General features: G+C 36.8%; 2 long non-coding RNA genes across 2 annotated transcripts in view; one reads left to right on the top strand and one right to left on the bottom strand.

The window, feature by feature from the left end:
- Window positions 1-371: 371 nt before the first annotated feature.
- On the top strand, window positions 372-19,292 carry LOC145530590 (uncharacterized). Its single transcript, XR_014071921.1, has 3 exons — window positions 372-610; window positions 5,620-5,730; window positions 17,840-19,292. It is a non-coding gene; the product is annotated as an uncharacterized LOC145530590 (long non-coding RNA).
- Window positions 2,127-22,413, bottom strand: part of LOC145530588 (uncharacterized) — a 142,316-nt gene continuing 122,029 nt past the window's right edge. Inside the window, exon 6 of the long non-coding RNA XR_014071919.1 lies at window positions 2,127-2,583. This is a non-coding gene — a long non-coding RNA (uncharacterized LOC145530588). The remainder of the gene's footprint in view (window positions 2,584-22,413) is intronic.

The raw sequence follows: 22,413 nt of genomic DNA, 5'->3' as shown, positions 1-22,413 counted from the left end.
GCTTCTGGTCTGCACATGCATGACTGCTGAGGAGGTTCCTGCAGCCTTTGTGACACAGAATCAGAGAGGCTCTGGAGCAGGAAACCAGAGGGACACGACACAGACCCAGGCTGCACCATGCACGGAGCTTCTCAAAGCCCGTATGGGCCTGGTCATCACTGAGGTGACTTGAGAAAGACATGGGGCTGAGAGAATTTGAAGGGCACATGAGTGACATGTTTCGAACACTTCACTGATGTCTTTAATAGAGTTACTGTCACTGATTAACATAACAATCCATGAAGTGGAAGTGTTAGTTGCTCAGTCTTGTCCCACTCTTTGTGACCTCATGGACTGTAGCCCACCAGGCTCCTCTGTCCCTGGAATTCTCCAGGCAAGAATATTGGAATGGGTTAACATTCCTTCTCTAGGAGATCATTCTGATCCTGGTATTGAACCCAGGTATCCTGCATTGCAGGCAGATTCTTTACTGTCTGAGCCACTACAGAAGCCCTATAACAACATACGATCCTCAAAATATTTTGCTCCAAAGACTATGATTCTTGGTGTTAACAACTTAGAAATCTTAACATCAAAGAGGAAATTCTTCCACCAGGGGATGAGGAGTAAAGTAAGAAATATATATATATGTGTGTGTGTGTGTGTGTATATCTCCATCCTGTTGGTTCTGTTTCTCTGGATAACTGTAATAGAGGGTACACCAAATAAAAGTGTCAGGAGCGTGATTTCACAGTGTCCCTTTCCGCTATGACATAGGCTACTTATACACATACTACCAGGAACATTTGCCCTAACTTTGAATGAGGAACCAAAGTTCTTTTTGGCTGACTACAACTAAGACTCTCATGATCATAATGTCGGGAAGATAAAAAGAAGTTATACTCTGACTGACTGAACTTTATATACATATAAAATTTAAATATATAAAGATATGTATTTTATAAATATACATACACACATCAAACTTTAGTCATGATTACTGGCAATGGCCTACAGGTTGTGTTCAGCCCTTGCTCTAAGGAATATTTGCTGTTTTATTTCCTATTATGCCTTAGCTGAGGCTCTCTGAGAAGGTAGCTGGCCAGTTCATAAGATTAGAGAGCAAATTAGATTCATAAAGAAACAATTAAAAATGCCAGAGAAATACTCTGCTATTTCCATGAAGCAATGACATGCCTATAAATTTAAAAGAAAGCAAGTTATTTGTGGTATGAACAATGCTAATTAAAAGAATCATTCACCAACTACATAGAAAAAATTCTGAAAGAAAACCTAAGGACAAACAGTGCTCTGTTCCTCTCTTTGTAACAGCTTATAATACTGTTACTTTGACTTGCTTTTCCTAATTCTATGTACAACTAACTAAAGATTCTATGTATTTAAATGCTTAATAATAATTCTCATTACAGTTATCCGTTTACCCACCTTTTTGTGGAAAGTAAAAACATCAGGATTATCTTTGGAAGAAAAAGGAAGATGAAAGGGAATTACCCTGTAACAGTCATTAGGATACCTTCAGAAATGGAACAACAGAAATAAGAAACTGAATATGGCTTCCATTCATGAAGGCGCTATCTGGTCAAAGCTCACCGATGTTTTCCAATTCATCCATAAATAATAATAATTTTGCCTTCTTCATTCAAATTCTGACATCTATGTTTACAATTTCCTTCTTACCACCTTGGTTCTGCAAAATAGTTGCAGTGATAAAATCAAGAGTTGCCTTTTGACCAGCCATGACAAAGGTGGATCAAAGAACTGATGGAGAGGAGACCAAGCTGGGACACTGGGAGGCAGTTAGTTTAGGTGTGATGTGCTGATGAACTCTGGAATGAGGATTAATGGAATGAGGATCAATGAAATGAGTAGGAAGGGACATGACTGAGAAATATTTTAGGTATTTCTCTGTGAAGAATTAAGGGGGAAAGAGGAAAAAAATTTCAAGCCTTCCCTGAAGCAAAAGGTCTAATTGTTATTATGTGTAACAGGGACTGAAATTGATTATAATCCATTCATCTAAAAAGATGTAAAAAAAAAAGTACATTAATTCAGCTTTGTGGTATGTAGTTCTAAATAAGTGATTTCAAGATAAATTAAGAAATATTTTCATTCTCATACATTAAATGATCTGACAATCTAGCTATATTTGAAATATGATAATTAATACTAACAGCATTCTTCTACAATTTCCAAAGCAATTTTACATGGATTATTTCACAAAGTTTGCATGAGATAGAAGTGTTTTTAGTTTATGTAGCTCTTAAGTTATTTGTTTTAATACTCATATATCTATATGTTTCCTTTTAACTCACTGTATTCACTCACTGACAAGACCTTTGAACTTACGTTTTTCTAGAGACAACCTACTCTCTAATTTTATTTCCTACCCTATCTTTCTAGAGGATATCTAACTAATCCTTTAAAACCTGGTTAGTGCAGGAGAAGCCTTCCTCTGCTGGGTGTGTATGTTTTTGTACATGCGTGGGGTAGGTGTAAGTTATCAAGAGGGTAGAAACCAGTAGTGTCTCCTTTGCTTGGATCCATGAAGTCAACCGGTCATCTTTGGCTTCTATAGACTATCCCCTGCAATATGTAAGGTCATGATGAGTCAAACCCATACACACAGGTGGAAAATCAAAGCTGAAAAAGAAGAGCAGCTTTACTAAGATACTCAGCTTTATTAAGATAGTTGAGAGCCCCAATTTCAATAAGTTACACCACAGATATGCAGGCATGTGCTGGCCAATTAACTGAATTTTTTTTTTAATTTCACAAAAATAAAATGTTTTTAATTTTATTAAGTTTAGTTATAGCAAAAAACCTGTAGTAAGTTTGAAAAAGATGTCTGAATTTTGTTTCTTCAACACAATAGATATTAAGTCTTAAAAGGTTTTTCTTAAAGTTATGATCATAGTTTGAGTTCATTTTTGTTTAAACTGTGTATTTCTTTAATAGTTTAGGGTTCCAGGGAATAAAACTGAGTCAGTTATCTCAAGGGAATCAGAAGAAAGTGCTTATGTGATGTAAATATCAAACAATTTGAAAACTCTTTTTGATTTTAAAGAATAGTTTTCAAAACTTACATTTACTTTCATGATGATTTTACAAAAGAAATTGATTAATATGTAAACAAAACATGCTATAAAAAAGATAAATGATGTTCAGAGTACCAAAAAAATACATCATGGAGAACTGATAAATCCAAAACGACTACTCATTAACTCAGCTATTTGTCAGTCTTTTCTAAATTACCTAACCAGTGGGGTTGGGTCTATCGTTCAGGACACTGAGTCAGACACTTCCCATGCTTAGATTCAGACCATATTTTATCGTGTTTCATATCTGAAACATGACCTTATACCGGTTTTTTCCCCCTTCTTAGAATTTATAATTCCCTAGCTCTTTTCTTCTTCTCTACAGAAAAGGCATATGCCTTCTTCTCTTCATCATTAATCATGATCATCTGAATCAGAAAACCCAAGTAAAGGTATCAAATTTATTGTCAAGAATATTATTCATAGGGCTTACTGACTTTGGGTTCTAACATGTGCCAGCTAAATTTGTAAATTTGCATCTGCACCAATTTCAGTTGTAAATCATGACTCTTAGTCTAACATCTATCCTTTTCTATGTTCCTTGAAGAAAAAGGTCATATTTGTTGTTCTTTTTTTTTTTTCAAAGTAACCAGGGACTTCCCTGGTGGTCCAATGGTTAGGAATCCACCTGCCAATGCAGGGGACACAGGTTCAATCCCTGGTCCACAAAGATTCCACTTGCTATGGGGCAACTAAGCCCATGCACAACAACTACCGAGACCATGTGCTGTAACTACTGAAATCCATGCGCCCTAGAACCCGTTCCACAACAAGAGAAGCCACCACAATGAGACGCCTGCACACCACAATGAAGAGTAGTGCCTGTGTGTCACAACTAGAGAAAGCCCATGAGCAGCAATGAAAAACCAACACAACCAAAAAATTTTTTAAAATAAAAAAAATTCAAAAAAATTAACTACATAAAAAATTTTAAACTAACAGATTTATTAAGATATTATTGATGTAAAAAAACTGCACATATTTATTGTGCACAGTTTGATGAACTTGGACCTGCTGCATACACTCAGGAAATTTTCTGTTTTCTCTTAAACAATCATGATAATCTTATTCTCCTTGCTAGTGATTGGTTTAGGGATATACAAATACTCTATTCCAGCCAATGATAAATAAAAGTGAATATGTTAGAGGCTTCTGGGATATTTTATCTACTGATTAAAAGTGGAGAGGAGGGGGTGAACACAAGGAAGAGACTCCCTTTTCTCTCTCTCCCCTTACCCTGCTGGACTTGCTTACATCTAAATGTGACATCTGAGCTGCACTGGTCATCCTGTGATCCTAGTGGGGAAATTTTCAGAAGGTGGCAAAGCAGAAAATTGACAAGAAATTGGATTCCTGGTGACAAAATTGAACCAATGAATTAATCAACCTTGGAGGTTCACCAACTCATATTATTCTCATTTTTGAAATAACAAATTTTCTTATTGTTTAAACCAGTTGAGTTAGGACTTTCTGCTACATGTAACTTCTCCTAATAAACTGTCAGTTCATAATATCCTTTCATGACAATCTAGATTTATTCCCCAATTCTTCATCTCTTATATCCTGCTTTTTTTTCAATTCTATTTTTTTTTTTTTTTGCCTAAGCTTATCTTCAAAAAAATACATCTGAGTTGTGTGACATACACTTCTTGAGTCATATGCCTGCAAATATATATGTGTATGTGTGTGTGTGTATGTGTATATATATATATGTATATTTACTGCCATGCTTGATTGATATTTAGCTGGAGGTAGTATTTTCTTTCAAAGTCATTTTCCTGAAAAACTTTGAAGGCAATGCATCATTGACCTCTAGCTTCCAATGTTGCTCATGAGAAGCCTCAAGCAAGTTCGATTTTCATTCACGTTTAGGTAACCTGTATTTTTCTTCTGAAAAATTTCAGAATTTTTTTTCCTCTTGATTCTTACACCTCTGAAATTTCATAAGACAGTTTGTGTTTCTTTTTAAAATTTTATTTCTTTGTACCTGGGAATCTCTTTTAATTTAGTAACAGATATTCAACTCAGGGAAATTTTCTATTTCTTTCATAATTTTCTCACTTCCATTGGATATTGGAAGTCTGACTACATAGATGAACCTATTTTCCACATCTTTTAACATTCTCAATTCTCTTTTCTTCTTTAATCTCTTTTATTTCATTATTTCTCATCTGTGTTCATATTTTCTTACACTAAGTTTCTCAACTCTTCTTTTCAAATTAATAATCATAATTACATTATAATAATAAAAAACAAACATACAGTGCTTATTTATGTGCTGAGTACATATACTAGTTTATAAAATACAACAACCCTAGTAGTAGATACTAATATAAATCCATTTTACAGGAAAGGACATTGAAGTAAAGAGAGCTTAAGTAATCATGTAGTGTTGCACAGCAGTAGCTGTGTTAGTAAACTTGCCAAGTTAGTAAATTTGGCAAAATTTAGATTAAATCCAGAGATTGTGACTCTGGACTTGTTCCTTTTAGTAATTATTCTATCCTGGTTTACAATTTGATAGCAAAGAGGTTGTGAAGAAGAAGTAGACGTCACTGTTCAAGAGATGGAGAGGACAAGTGAATGGACACAGCTCTGGATTGTATCACAACTTCCCCACTCAGGCTTCCTGAAGGTCAGTGGTCAGTGCAGCTCTCCAGAATGAGAGTACTGCTATGTCAGGAAAGCCCCAAGTTGTAGCTTCTGCCTTTATACTACAATCACAGCACTCCAAAGTTTCCATACTAACATATTTGAAACATGTTGTTATATCCCTGGTGCATTCTTCCAAATTCTTTTTCTTGCTATCAGCAGGCTAGGGTATTGCTGACAACATGTTTACTCTGCCTTTTTCTTTCTTTCCTTTTTTACCCTAATTAAGGCTTCCTAGGCTTCCCCGGTGGCTCAGTGGTAAAAAAAACCACCAACCAACACAGGAGACCTAAGAGATGGAGGCTCAATCCCTGGGTCAGGAAGATACCCTGGAGAAGTCAATGGCAACCCACACCAGTATTCTTGCCTGTGAAATCCCATGGTAGAGGAGCCTGGTGGGCTACAATCCATGGGGTCACAGGGGAGTCAAAAATGACTGAGTGACTAAACAACAAGGAACCAGCCCTATGCTCTGTGATAATTTTTTGCCATATGGATTTTGGGTCGCTTTCTAGTTTCCAGACAGTGTTCAAACTGTCCTAGACATTTCAGGCAGTCTTTCTTATTGCCACAAATGTTATGGATTTATTAATTCCTTGTATAATTTTATTGTCATCATTTTAGCGGTAGGGGGAATGGATGTGTCCAGCCACTTATTTCCAATCAAGTGCGTGGCAGTCTGAATTCTTCCAGTTTCCTGAAATACTCATCCTAATACTCACCTACTCTCTATGAAATAAGGAGAGTCTTTCCAAGAAGCCTACTTCTGACAATTTTTCTGGAAGGTAGTAAGTAGGCACATTTATGAACCCTGCACAAAACCAGTGCATCTGCTGGAGTGCAGATCCTGTTGAATGTATCCCGGTCTACCAGATAGACTGTCCAATTTTCAGAGTGCACTTTGGAGTACAAAGATATTTATCATTCTACTCTTGAGTGAAGAGAGGGCATACCTAGTGCTTGCTTTAAAACATGATTGCATTTGGCAGCAGACATATAAGATTAAAATCTTTTTAAAAAAACTTTTGGCCATTTTGCAAATGGCATTATTAGTTTTTATTAGTTCAGGCAGCACTTGTAGAACTATGATTCATCTGTTCCTTATATAGAAAAAAAAGATTAAATTCAGTAAATGAAAAATATGAACCCCCAACAAAAAAGGAAACAATATGTCATTTAAATCAACAGTGGCTTTGACTTATTATTACCAGAACTTTCACCACCATCTGTGGCACATATGTTATAAATTACATTTTTCTCCAGCATACGAAATACTTCAATTTAGTTTTGGCATTTAATCTACTGGAAAGGCCATTTATTTCTACTTCTATGTATGCCCCTGAAGTCATAGACATTGTTCTTTACGTAACTTTCCTTTTGAATCCAAATTGAAGATACAGTTAAGCATATTTAGACGACTCTGTTTGAAATGTTTCTACAAGTTGTGACGGGGGATCAGAATCAAACTTGATACAGAAAGATCTTGGATAATAGGCAAGGATGGTAGCAGGTTAGAGAGAGAGATTCTTTTCTACCTGCCTCAAGAATGCTAAGGAAATTTTTCACCAGCAGTCCTGCTCGATGTAGACTGTCCATATTGGCAAAAGGGAACTGTCACCCAAATTAATAGCTAGGACCCCTTAGACATGGAGCACATTACTGTTGTTGCCTTTTGCAAGAATGCAGCTACTGACACTCAGAACTCTGTTTGCCAGACCACATATTGTAGGATATGCCATTCATTATATCTTTTAATTTTTTCCCTTGTGTGGACCCCAGGTAATTTAGCCAACCAGAAATGAGAATGAATTGTCTGCTCTATGAGTGGGCTCCCCGAGTTCAGCACCAGTGATTTAGATTCAGGCACTGCTGTCTCTTTGTCTGCTGATTGTACCGTTTGTAGTGCTCAAAAAGAATGATGCTTCCTTATGAAGGAAAATAGTGAGTCAAGACATACAGCAACTGTTGTAATAATCTTAATGACAAACAATAATAACGCTGTCACTTTACACTTAATCTGGTTGCCCTGCTCTTTAAAAATGAACTTCTTATGACTTTGTTTTCCCAAATACCACTTTTTAACCTTTATTTTACTCCTCATTTTAAAGTAATGCAAAACCCAGTATGACAGTATTCATCACAGGATAATTTTTATTATATTTTGCTGCTTTATCAAGACCATTTTCTCTGCAAAAAAGATGGGTAGTGTAAGACCATAGAGATAGAGTTAATTTTAATAATTATGGACCCACATTTATATTAAAGTTTCCTTAATGCTCTGAGATGATGTTTGTGTTCTGTATGCATATTTCCTTTGTCTATTTCTTATCCATTGCTACCCTAGGCTTAGACTTCATTTTCTTTCAAAGCATATACGATATTTTGTGCAGATGTTCATATCTATTTATTATTTTCCTCATAAATATTAATTATTTATATCCAAACAGAAAGAACCCAGGAGGATTGGAGATTATTTTTTTCACTAATGCAACACCTGCTTTTATTGAAGTATTAAATATTTGGATAACCAAACTACTAGAAGTAAATTACCTATCTGCCTATATTTTATTATAGTATAATTTTACTATATTTTTATATAGTATATATAATATAGTATAGTATATAATACTATATATTATAGTCCCTGTATTATAAGTATAATTTAGTACTATGAATAGAATTTCTACCAGAAGACAGAAATTGGATAAAAGGTTAGAGACACTTTTATCTTTATCTTAAACTGTTAATACTGAAGTTGCCCCCTTCTCCTTGCTTGGCCCTGCAATAAACCTTTCTCTCCTCCAAAAGAAAAAATTAATCCTGAGCCAAATGACTGTCCAAAATACAAATATAATCATATTAATAATGACAGTAAATATATACATTGCAGCTTGGGCAACATAGGTGTTGGCTTTTATAGCAAAGTTTGATTAATCATTATTTTTACCCTTCCCACTAGAAAATAATTGTGGAATGTATTTTTTTTCCATAATGAGCCAGTCTAAGAAATACAAATCTAAGAAAGCAAAATTACATCATTTCTAAAGCCTATGAAATCTAGAACTAAAAGAGTACTTAAAGTCATCATTCTGTGTATACATATTCTATCCTCCTTCTCATCTGGGAGCTAGAGACCATTAACAGTCATTCATATCTGGCTTGTGCTTCCATGGTATAAATATGCTTGTTGTTGGTTGGCTGGTTGAAACTTAATCCCAAAAAAGATTTTTTTAAAACTTTAAAAGGCACAAAAAATGCAATTAGGTAGTATAGGAACAAAGAAAAATAAGAATTGAAACATAAAATAGAGTCAGGAGTGAGGTTAAAAATTCATGACAAAAACAATCACACAGCTAACATCAGCGTGTATGTAGCAATTACTGAGAAACCTTTAGCATGGGTTTTGGGGGAAAAACAGCTATTTTTTTTTTTCAATATTGAAGATACGATGTCAAGAAAGATTGTGACTGGAAAATCTTAGATTAAGTCTTGGTGTAACTAACCAAGGAAACAGAAAAAGCTGTAAAGAAATCAGGAAAGTACGTTTTTCTGTATGTCTCTTTTAAACAGGTCTATCTTTTGAAAACCTGAAATATATATTTTAATTCAATAGAGTAAATATTTTTTAAAATGTTAGTGCAAAAGATTATAATATTAACAAATATTATGAGGGAGGAATACACCCAAAGTAAGAAACCACCAAGAAATAATCAAGTAAAATTCAAAGATATACCAAAATATTATCAGTTTTTATCTTCGAGTGATGTGATGACAGGTAGTTATTTTTAACTTGCTTTTTTATGATTATTGCTATTTTCTACATTTTCATTTTTCTATTGAGGTATAATTGACATAATATATTAGCTTCAGGTACAGAAGTTACTGATTTGATATTTGTATATATTGAAAAATGATCACCAGACTAAGTTTGGTTAAAATCTGTCACTATTGTCTCCAGTGAAGTTGTATTTTTTATAAAAAGAGACAAACAACACATGTTTTTTTCAAAATGAATGAAAAACAAAATGATCATAGCTTTGGCTTCAAGAAGATTCAGAATACATATCAGACATAAATTACATACAAAAACATTAAATAACAATAGAAAGGAAACACAGGATAGCATATGTAAGTAATATAAAATTCGCATGCATAATTTCATCATATTTCATCTTTAGGTCAACTCTGTTTGTTGAATATTGTAAGATTTACTATTCCCATTTTATAGCTGTATACCTCCAACTGCCTACATTTTTTTTTTTTAGCTTGGAAGCCTAAATGAAATCTCAAAGTCCAAGTAGGTTCAGAACTGAACCCCTGATGTTTACCTTCCTGTCCAAACTGCTTCATCCAGTCTTCCTCGTCTCAACTGATGGTGACTCCATTGTGCCATTTTGCCAGAAATCTTGGAATCATTCTTGACTCCTCTCTTTATTTCCATATCACAGTCAGTCCATAAGGAAACCTTGAAAATACATCCAGATTTTGTCTACTTCTCCTTACTCCCATTGTTATTGTTCTCACTTAAACCGTCATCATGTCTTGCCATATTCATATATACACTCCTGATTGGTCTCCTTGCTTCCACTTTGTCCACCACAGTCACAGCAGAGAAGTCAGAGTGACCCTTCTAAAATCCACATCAGATTACTTGGATATGCCAGAAACCTGAAGTGACTTCCATTTCACACAGAGTATAAAATAAAAAGTCTTGCAATGGACTACAAGGCCCTTGAAGTCTCTTCTTTGTTCTCATTATCTCTTTAATTTTTTCCCTCTTTAGTCTCTTCCTTACTCATTCCACTCCAGCCACTCCTAATTTTTTGCACAGGCTGTTTTCTTTGCTGGGATTGCATTTTCCCCAGATAGACATGTGGTGAACTCCTTTACCTCCTCTAAGACTTTGCTTCAATACTATTTTTGTAATCAGGCCTACCCTGATAATCCAAGTTAAAATTTCAACCTGCCTCTGCTTCTCCCATCTTCTGTGTTCTTTTCTACTTTTCAAAAATCACACTAAGGATCATCTTACAACATGCCATACCAGTTAGTTACTTACTTTGTACATTTTGAAATGTCTGCGGGTTTGTCTCCTCCTCCCAGAATGTAAGGTATTTGTTTTGTTCATTGACACATTCCAAGCATAGGGCTGATTCTTAATAAATATTTGTTGAATTTGACTATCTAAACTGAGATTCTTAAAAGGTTACATATCTTGCCCTAATTCATAGGAGACAAAAGTAGAATAATCTACTTATTCTAAGTCCTTGCAATCTTTTAACTGTTCCATGGGGTTATGATCTGTGCCATAGGAGAGGTATAAATAACAGAGATAAATTACGTTCAGTAGAGGAAAGTCAGGGAGTGCTCTGTGACGCGTTTCATGACTGACCTTGGAGAATGGGTTGGATTCTGAGCTAAAGTAAGGGAAAAGGACATCCCAAGAAGAAGAAAGAATGAGCAGAAACACAAATGGAGCTACTCAGGAAATGTGGCTTAGGATTGACTCACAGTCTAGACTGACCATAGCATAAGGGGCATGGAAGACTAATGGGATAGGCACAGATGAGCAGCTAAGGCTTACTCTCGGGAGCCTTGAACGCTAGGGTGAAAACTTAGTATTAATTTAGTAGTCACTGGGAAGCCATCTGACATTTCAGAGCAAGGGGTTGACATGATTAAAGAAAGACTTTAGCAGGATTAATACGTCAGTTGTGAGCAGACAGCACCAGTGTTTGGAAAGGGTAGGTGAGGAGACAGAAAGCTATTACGGTTGTCCAAGCGAGGAGTAAAAAGGGCTTCTGTGAGGACTGTGTAAGCGGGAGTGGAAAGAAAGGAAGAGATAAAGAAGATATTGTGAATTTGCTGGAAGCAGAATGAATATAAACTGGCAAGTAATTTAAGGGGTCCTAGATGACCAGATTAACATGATGATGAAGGTTTTAAGCTGGAGTGATTGAGCAAACAGAAAATCAGAAGGAGCTGGTTTAGGAGGATCTGCTGTATTCTTTTTCGAGATGTGGGATTTAAACTACTGAGAAGTTTGGACTGGCAGAAAATCAGCCCTCTGACATGGGAAGGTAGCAATCTTCCAGCATTTTTCTACCCCCTCAGTCACTTCTATACTGTCCCCTCTGAATAGCAAAATGTCTCTTACAGGACTGTTTTCAAGCCCTGGCATGGCTCACTGGCTACCCAAGATGCAAATTCACTTTCTGACATACAGGGAAATGTTTCTGGGGGTTGTTTTTTATTTGCGCTCTTTTTTTCTTAGTCAGTTGCAGTTGAATGCATAAACTCCAAACTCTGTTCCAGATGGCATTTGTTTCTAAGGATTTTTAACTCAGCCATAGTTGCCCTCCTGCCTGGTACTGCTGTTTACTACCTGGCTCCTCAACTAGGTCAGGACAGCATACAAAAGTGCCTTAATTGCCACAATATTGGGAACTGAATTAATCCATAGCAGATGAACGAGGATAATGAAATCAATTTCTTTTCTCTCAGTGGTGTGTGCAGCATCATCTCTTCTGATACACTTCAGTGTCTGACCTTTTAAACTGACAGGATGTTCACTGCTGAGGCTTTTTAAAGACATCTATCTCTCCTCAGAAAAATGGAAGCCAGACATCCAAGACCGACTTATATTTGTCTGTGAATCAAGCTGTCATTTTTGTTCTGCCAGAGTCTGTTATCACGTCTGGACAAGTAATTATTCTCTAGGTTAGGTTCTTACAACCTTGAATTTTTAGGAAAGTCCTTGGGACTGAAAGCAGTCACTTTCTTGCTGCTACAGTTCATGCATATTAGTGAGTTATGTAGTGACTTGGCAGCTATTACCGCTATTAAGCATTTAGTCTATTAAGCACACCATTCTTTTAACTTTGCAAAAGCTTCTAGCCTCCATCTGTTTCCCCTATTTATTAAGGTCCTATTTAGTTCCTGACTGTATTTAGGTAACTGGCAGCATATTCCCTGTAGAGCAGGTGTAAGCTGGGACACAGGAGGATGAGATGGAGCAAAGACAAACGACCAGCTTCTTTAGGTTCACATATCTTCTGGCAGGAATCGTGGAAGTAGGGAGGAGAGGGCTTCCTACTCAGTGCTCATTTCCGCTGGAAACAGGGCACCGATTTCATGCTGCTGAACAAAGCACAGCAACGGCACAGTGAGGTGGGGCTGGCAGAGGACGGAAGGTCCCAGATGTTTTTGGCAGACACTGGAAACGCACTTTAGTATGTGGAACACGAAATCTAGCTCACACTGATGCAGCTCATCTAAGTTGCTAGGCACTCCAAATCAACTCAGAATTCAACAGTTTCCAATGAAAACCTTAGGTCAGATTTCAGGGGAAAAAATTCTCAGTGAGAGATTTAATAATGTATAAAGAGACTGGCACTTCCTACAGAATTCTGTTTGAAATAGAAAATTGCTGAAATAAAATTCTCATTACCTACTTCTGCTTGGAGGAGAAACCATTTGCAAGCAGTTAGACAGTGGGTCAGTCACAGATATTACACAGTGTAAATTTAAGCTTGGTAGTTTGACAACAGTATTTCGACTATATTTTGAAAAGGTGTTTCTGCTTTTTCATGCTCATTTATCCATAGGAAGTCACATTCGTGGGAAAAAACTCACTTAGCCCTCTCTGACTCCCCACTCCCAATTACCCTGCTTCCAGGGCTGTCATGATGAGTAAGATATGGCACGCTGTCCAGAGTCTTAATCTTTAAAATATCATTCATAATATAAAAACACAGCCCAGCACACACAATAAAGACTGTAAGGAACCAAAGGAATCAGAGTGCAGGCTCTCAAGTCTATACTGCAGATTTATAGGAATGAAGAGGAAAGCATGTTTTCCACCTCTGAAGAAGAACAGAACAGGCAAAGGGGTTACACACATCCCATTACACTTTTTTGCTTCCAAACGACATGTGATCCTGACCATGCTTCTGGCTTCGGGATGAATGACAGCCATTTCCTCTCCGGTCCTTTATGTACAAATGGTACAAAGAATCTCAGTATTATTAGGAAAAAATATTAAAACAAAAATATGCTTATTACTTTATTACTTGTTTTCCCTACAATTATTGGAAAGACACAACATTTGAGGAAATAAGAGTGCTCCTGAGAAGAGTACTTTCTTACCTAAAATCTCACCCCTTCTTAAGATGTGGAAATACATTATTTATTTTGTATGGAGTTATCCCCAGCTGAATACTTTTAACAAAATAAAGTAAGAATACAGGGCTCCCAATTCATTAAAAAATGGGCATAAAACCTGAATTCTACTATGCGTATCCTCATAAACATACAAACCGACAACCACCATTGAGTGACGTCAGTGTTACCCAGCTTCATGTTTATCACTTCTTTCTGATCTTCATGGAGGCATCTCTTGTGTGGCCTTTGGAGCATGGTGGACCTACTTCCCTCGGCTCTGCTCTCGCTCATACATCTTTCATTTAGGATGGCAGCAAGGATAACTGCCCTTCTCCGTGGTTTTATACTTAGTCACTGGATGTGTAGAACAGTGATTATCAAAACTCGGCTGTTGTTGCCAAATCATCTGTTGAGTTTATAATGTTGAGAGACCCATGGTAGTTCACATGGGTAGTTACTGTCTACCAATATGTCCAGCTGAAACAAACAGGAAATTCTAAGAGCAAAACTATTTATGTACCATGTGATTTAAATAATTTGATGACTGCACCAATATGAGGAGAGAGACTACTTTCCATTGTCTTTTAGGCTTAACTTGGGTGACATCAAAAAATAAAACGTTTCTTTTTAATCTTCCTATTTTGGTTGGAGCTTTTCTAAATATTGGACTCTCAAGGCCTTAATTATCAGAAAGAAAATTCAATTTCTTTAGGAAATTATCTCCCTCTTGCTTTTAAGAATCTGAGCTCTGCCAAACAGAAACAATAAATAGGAAATAGTGAGTCTTTTAGAACCGGTTGGAAAAGCCAGGATGCCATCTTTCAACTTGCAGTGTACATTACCAAATGGGGACTGTTTTCTACAAAACATTAAAGGCTCCTTTCCATGTGTTACTTGGCTCAGTGCTTGGGGGAAAAAAAAAATCTTGCATTTAGAAAAAATGCATTAACTGAATCCGCAGCGCGTCTCATCCAATCCTTAGCAAAATGCTCTATCTTTGCAGTAAGGGCTGGGAGTGCAGCAGTTATATTAAGGTGGGCTAAACAAAGGAACGTGCATCATGAGATACCATATACTGGTTGGCACCGCAGCAAGAAGGAAACTGAAATAAGCTTCAGGACAGATTTCTCTAATCGGCAACTTCAAAAAATATTTTTGCAGTTGAAAGCTGCTTTCAGAAAACTGGAGGCAGAGACTAAACGCTTTTCCAAGGTCATTATGCTCGAGTTCTGTTCTCAGTTTTGGTGTTGCTTTCTTTCTTCTTAAATTCTTTTCCTGAAATATGGAAAACACTCAGAATGCATTACCTTGGAACACAGGCAAACCTGACACACCGATTCTGTTCTCGAAGTGTAAACTGGGTATCCCATGCTTGTAGTGGGACTCAAGCCTGGTGTCCTCAAAAGAGATTTTTCCTTGAGCTGTCCAGATTCAAAGAAGTTCTTTTAATATACATAACGGAGTTTTACCTAAAGCTGCCTCCTCTAGTGGCTGTTACCTAAGCCTATTGTGTAACCACTACCCTTGGTTTGCGGAAGCACATGTCTGTCTCTGCTCTTGATCATACCATCTGCCACAGAAGGAACATTTCCAGGCCAGTAATTATGTTTTGCAACATCCACATTTTTACCATTCCCACTATGTAGCAGGCAGAGAGCGATTGTTACAGTGGAGATTACCACTTACAAATCTGTTCTGTCTGTTAGGGATTGTTCCCTTAGCAGGTGGTGGCTATATGGAGAGGCTGCCATTTGGAATTCCCTACTTGCTAAGGCAGAGGCAGGTTCAGAGGGGCCAGAGCTGTTTCTGACTTTGAATCCTGGCTGACTGGTCCAATCAGGATGGGCATTCCAGGAGTGTAAGTAACTGGTACAGAGACACCCTTCTAATCTTTTACAACACTGCCCACTGTGCTGAAGTCAGAGCACCGTGGGCTCCTGAGGGGAGCCAACGACATTTTCCGGACAGTGTTCCCCTATGTGCAGAAATCCTTCAGGATGCCACCCTGTGACTTAAAACTAGCTTCAAATAAATAACTGCACTCCAACCAAGTCAGAGGAAGTTCGTCAACATCTCTTTCTCTCTCTCTCCAAGACACTGGGGATTTTCTCGTAAGTCATAATTCAATCCTTCATTAGAAGGAAGAAAAAATGTAAACTAAAAATATCTCAGCCAAGCCATTCCCAGAAGCAATAACTGAAATCTCTGCTGGCTAAACAAGAGGCCGCCAGGCTGCTATCAGAACCTCTCTGTTTGCTATCAGTTTAGGCCACAATTAATTTAAAAATCTTACTTCCAATGTAAAGTGAGGGAATACAATAATCCCAATTTACTTTTTTAATAAAAAGCTTAAGTGGAAAGGGTCCTTTGGGAAGGCTTAGCTCAGGCCAAGGTAATTCTCATCATGAGGAAAGGCCCCTGTTTAAGATGCAGAATCACAGGACCGCCTGCGCTCTCTTCCCAGAATGCTTCCTCTGAGCTGAAGCCAATTCCTTTATCTTTTTTTCTTTTGAAAAAAAGTAAAGATGAACTTGCAAACACCAGCAGTAACTGCCTTATAAAAGCAATTCTAAGGAATCAGGAGGCTCTGCTGAAAGAATACTCTCCAAAAGTGATAGGGAACAGAGGAATGAAGAATCAGGTCATGAAACAGAATGTATCAAACATACAAAGCATCCAGAAAGGAGCAGGGATCTCCTTCCAGAAGCAGTAGGATAAGATGCACAAGGGACAGCACTGGGGAATCAGAGAAAAGGGGGCAGTAAGCAGAAGGTCACAGGAGGTTTGTTCAAAAAAGTGGTCTGGATTAGAGAAAATCAACCTCAGGTCACAAAGGGCATCTGAAAAGGTACTGATTTAGCATGGGATTCTACTGTCCGGGCTAACCATTAAGAGCAAACAAAGTCCTTCTCTGCACTTTCAGAACTAGTGTAGCAGGCAGACTATTCTGGGTCATGCATAGGCACAGTGGAAAAAAGGATGTGTGTGTACTAAGTTGTTTCAATTGTGTCCGACTCTTTGCGACCCCAGGCTCCTCTGTCCATGGGATTCTCCAGGCAAGAATGCTAGAGCAGGTTGCCATGCCCTCCTCCAGGGATCTTCCTGACACAGGGATCTAACCCATGAGTCTTATGTCTCCTGCATTGGCAGGTGGGTTCTTTACCACTAGTGCCATCTAGGAAGCCTGGAACAAGAGATGGGCATAACTAAATCAGTGAAAGTTAATTTAAGATGGAGGTACTGTCCTAGGAATAATTCCCCAATAACATTCTAATGCCCAAATCAGATGAATAAAATCTTTATTTGAACATTCTATGGCTGATAACAATCACATTTTTTGTTTCTATGACAACACAGATTTGTTTCTCTTCCCATCCCTCAGCCTCTTCCCAGTCTCCTTCAGTCTCTCTCTGTGTATGGGCCGTGTCTCAGTGTTCCCATGGGATCCATCTGTGGCCCTCTTTTTATCACACTTGCTCCATTATATGTATAGAAGCAATAAATAAATACTTCCAAATCACATCTCACCCCTCACTCCCCCATTGCTTTCTGAAAATTCTAGTTACATAACCAGCTGTCTGCCAGAAATCTTCACCTGCATTTCCTAAAGAAACTCAAAATTAAACACTATCATATCCAAAAATAAACTGATACTCTTTAGCCTTACCCCCTATTCCTCCTGGGCAAATTGCCTTTCTCCTTTATTTCTCTTCACGTTTTCATATTAACATCTGCTAAGGAGTGAACTGTGTCCTAAAAATTCATGTGTTGAACCTCTAACTCCAAAGTGATGGTATTTGGAGGTGGAGCCTTTGGGAGATAATTAGAGTTAGATGAGGTCATGAGGGTGTGGCCCTCGTGGTGGGTTTAATGCCTTTAAAAGAGACTCCAGGGAGCTTGTGCTCTCTCTTTCTCTCTCTCTCCTTCAGGTAAACAAAAGAAAATGTCATGTGAGCATGTAGCAGCCACCCACAAGCCAAGAGAAGAGACCTCAGAAAGAATCCTACCTTGCTGGCACTTTGCTCTTGAATTCCCAGCCTCCAGAAGTGTGAAATCAATTTCTGTTGTTCAAGTCATCCTGTGTATGGTATTTTATTAGGGCAACCTGAGAAGACTAATATATCATTTAACCAACCACCCAAGAGAGAGACCAAACATTAATTCCAGGCCCTTTCTTCTCATCTACTTTCCATATTTAATCAACTGTGATGTTCTCATTCACTGTCATTTCTCTCTGACTTTCAAATATGTCCTCTTTTCTCTAATTCGACTGTCTCTCTTCTAATGCAGGACATACCATATCATATCCGGATAATTTCAATAGCCTCAGTCTTGATCACTGTGCTTTAGACTGGTCACCTCCTTAACACGCCCATCTCTGCAACTATCACTTCTTCATGGTGGTACCACAATGATCCTTCCAAAATGCAAAACCAACCCTGTCATGTACCTGTTAAAATTCTAATGCGTTATCAACAACTTTAGGGTAAAATCTGAGAAATTCAGAATTTTTAAAAAGAAAAATCTTCATTGTCTGATTGAAACCAAGGAGAACCCTGTGTGTGGGGGGGCCCTTTCCATGTTCCCCATCTATTGTTTGCAAGAAAAAGGCTGAAGTCTCTTAAACCTTCTCTCTAAATTGCAAAGGGTTGATTCAAAGGGTTACTGCTTAGGGAGGTGAACGAATGCAGAAACACAGGAAATGCAGTTAAGAAACAATAGTTTAGCAATAAAGCAGAGCCCTAGTTCCCCCTCAAGGAATATACATAATATATATCTTTGAGTTCTTCTAAAGGAACTAAGGCCCCCACTCAGGAGCAGGGTGTATCTTCAGGCTGAGCACAAGGTCCCTTTGAAAAATCTTCCTTAAATAAATAAATAAAAAATCTTCCTTAAAATCCATCAGGGAGTTTGAGTATTTTGAGCACAAGTCACATGCTTTCCTTGCTAAGTCCTGCAATAAACCTTTCTCTGTTCCAAACGTCAATGTTTCAGTTTGCTTGGCCTTACTGCGTGTCAGACACATAAACTTAGGTTAGACAACATGATCACCACTTATTTTCCAATTTTATCCCCTGACACGTTTCATAATACCAGATTACTTGTGCTTCCCCAAACATATCATGTTCTTTAATATTTTGCTGACTACTTATGTTGCTCCCTTCACTTCAAACGCTGTCCTCCCCAAAATTATCCTGACAAATTTCTATTTATCCTTCAAAATGCAGCTCAAGTATCAACTTCTCTTTAAAGCATTTTTCTAATCCTTACTTTTTCTCACTATACTTTTCCATCTTTACAAAACTTCTTTTATTTCCAGTAAGTATTTCCCCATATTGGAATTCTTTTAAATAAATTTTAATAAATGCTTCCCACAAGTTTTGATTTATAAATATTTTATTGTTGCCAAGTTTAAAATATGTAATTTTATTATGGTTTCCTCTTTAGTTCATTGCTTTTTATAAGATCACTATTAATTTTTAAACATAAAAATGCTACCACCTTTGAATTGTTGATTCCAAATTTAATTAAATTGTGATAAATATGTTCTGTATATTATTTACTCTTTGAAATATGCTAAGACTTCTTTTTCTGAGCTACTACTTGGTGAAATTTGTAAATATTTTATGTGAGCTTCAAAATATTTTTGTGTCCTATTGAGTCAATAAAAAATTATTAGTTTAAGGTCACTGATGCTGCTTTATATGCTTGATGTATAAGTTTCTGATAGAAATGTGTTAAACTCTCCTTTTAGTTTCAATGGAATTGACTTTGCACTTTTTGAGGCAGTGTTATTAGGTGTGTACAAACTTGGGATATTGATACCCTGGGAACTGTTTCTTTTATTATGCGATGTCCTATTTTTTTTTTTCTTTTCTATTAATGCCTTTATACCTTGGTGCATTTTGCAGTAAAATCTGAGTATTTTTTTTCTGATATATTTGTTTTTTTCAATCTCAGTGTATATGTTGTCTATTTTTTTTCTAATTAGTATATTATGGTATATGTTAACTCTTAATTTTCAAATCTTGTGTATGAAGAATGATTGGAAGCAGATACCTGGTAAGATTTTTTACCTTTGAATAGGAAAATTTTTTCCATTCCCATTTCTTTTTTACTGCAATGTGATTTACTCTTATATACGCAATGGTTTCAGGATCTAGCCTGTACCACAGCACAAAAGCTGACTGTGCACATCGCTCTGCTTTCAGTGACATCACAGGAGTACTGGAAATAGGCCATGGCAGCATGGTAGAATTATTTACACCACAGAAATTCACAAATTCTACAAACGAGGGCCTTTTATTCTTACAAAGAAAACAGCTGTTAAACATATTTTAGCATACCATTAGGAGAAGGAAATGGCAACCCACTCCAGTATTCTTGCCTAGAGAATCCTGTGGATGGAGGAGCCTGGTGGGCTGCTATCCATAGGGTCGCACAGAGTCGGACACAACTGAAGCGACTTAGCATGCATGCATGCATTGGAGAAAGAAATGGCAACCCACTCCAGTATTCTTGCCTGGAGAATCCCAGGGACAGAGGAGCCTGGTGGGCTGCTATCCATCGAGTCACACAGAGTTGGACACGACTGAAGCGACTTGGCAGCAGCAGCAGCAGCATACCATTGGACATATTTGTTATGACTATGATTATATTTTGTGTTTTTTATATACCATTCTTTTTCTACTTCTTTTTACTTTTGCCTTTTGTTCAACTGAGAAAAGTTTTCAGTATTTCCTTTGAAGGCATTTTGTTTTGCCTCTCTAGATTGCATGTTAGTTTTAAATTCATTTTTAATGGAACTTTTTAATCATGTGTGGGTATCGATGCTGTTGTTTTGGTATTTGGTTTATGATTTTTGCCTACCCTCTTTCATATCTGTCCACATCCAGAAATCCTGTGGTTGCCTCCAACCTGATGTGGCATGCCTATAGTTCATAACCAGGTCTTAAAAGATTTTCAGAGTTCCTTACTTGCAATGATATTTATATTATCACAGGTGAGATTTGAGAAGGAAGGGAAAATACATGCATGCTCAGTAGTGTCCACCTCTTTCCGGCCCCATGGACTGTAGCCCTCTAGGCTCCTCTGTCCATGGTATTTTCCAGGCAAGAATACTACAGTAGGTTGCCATTTCCTACTGTAGGGGATCTTCTCAACCCAGAGGCTGAACTCGCTTCTCTTGTGTCTCCAGGTGTATTCTTTACCACTAGGCCAACAAGTGAGATTACTTGCTTATTATTCCACTTGACGGAGGAAATATTTTTAAATAAGTGTTTTTTCTGACCAGAAACCAATACATATTCATTGCCAAACTCTAGAAACATATTAAGAAGAAACAAAAGCCCAAATCCCACCCTACAGATTTAGCTACTTCTAACTATATTTTTATAAATTTATAATTATACCCTACTGTTTAATTTTGTGTTTGGTGTTTCAACTTCTATCACTCTATAAATATTATTCAACATATAATTTTGTTATGTATAACATTATCATATGGAAACACCTTAATTTAAAAAGCCATTTCACCATTGCTGAATATTTGAGACACTTTATTTTTTGTTTGGCTACTAAAAAATGTTGTCAACTATAGTGCAGACTTATATATCTTTAGAAATTATTTTTCCAGTGAAATAACTATTTCAAAAATGTGACCTTTTTAGAGAGTATATTTTCATATTTCCCCAATGAAAAATTATATTAATATATACTTCCATCAACACTATAGGCATATGCCAAGACCAATATATTTTATAATTTATCTCTAATACTACTGAATTCAAGATTGTTCATCTTGTGCTATTATTTCTTCTTATGTGGCTTAGAAGAGGCAATGTAAAGAAATTGAGTTGCTCAGTAAATGTATTGAAATATTTAAACGGTTAGGTAGATATTTTTTAGATTTCATCTTAAAGAAAATTAATTCCTCCAACTCTGCTACTCTCTGTCTTCTATAAGATGTAAAGAAACATATTAGATAACATTAGAGGAGAGGTGAATTACACCATTTCCTAAGAGCTAGGAACACTGGATACCACATTTTATTTATAGCTTTTTTTTCCTTTTCTGCTTTCCCCTCGGGGAGTATATGGACTGATGTCTATCAAAACCAAGCACTTCCTAGACCTGTGGACATATCAATAAACCATGTCAAATACTGTAATGGATATTTTCATCTCTATAACAATAAGAAGAGTTAATGATATAAATAACTATTATCTGATTTTTTAATAAAGGATTTTAACAAAAATGAGACATTCTTTTTTTCCCTTACAGATACTCTTTTTTTTTCTACAAAGTGAAATCTTGAATAATTTATCCTGTGCAATTTTCCATACTACTACAGTAAACTTAGTGTCCCATCTTCTGTTTTCAGTGTAAATAGTAATCTTACGTCATTTCTTTGGCCTCTGAGCCATTTTAAGATTATCTGTGTATAGTTGCTAGATTAATCATTTGTATTAACCTGACTCAGTGACAAAATTGATTTAGCTCA

Source organism: Giraffa tippelskirchi, chromosome 12, assembly GCF_054371585.1.
Source record: "Giraffa tippelskirchi isolate mGirTip1 chromosome 12, T2T-mGirTip1v1.2.pri, whole genome shotgun sequence".
Lineage (NCBI taxonomy): Eukaryota > Metazoa > Chordata > Mammalia > Artiodactyla > Giraffidae > Giraffa > Giraffa tippelskirchi.
The sequence above is the reverse complement of the archived record's forward strand: the minus strand, read 5'-3'. Positions and strand labels throughout refer to the sequence as shown.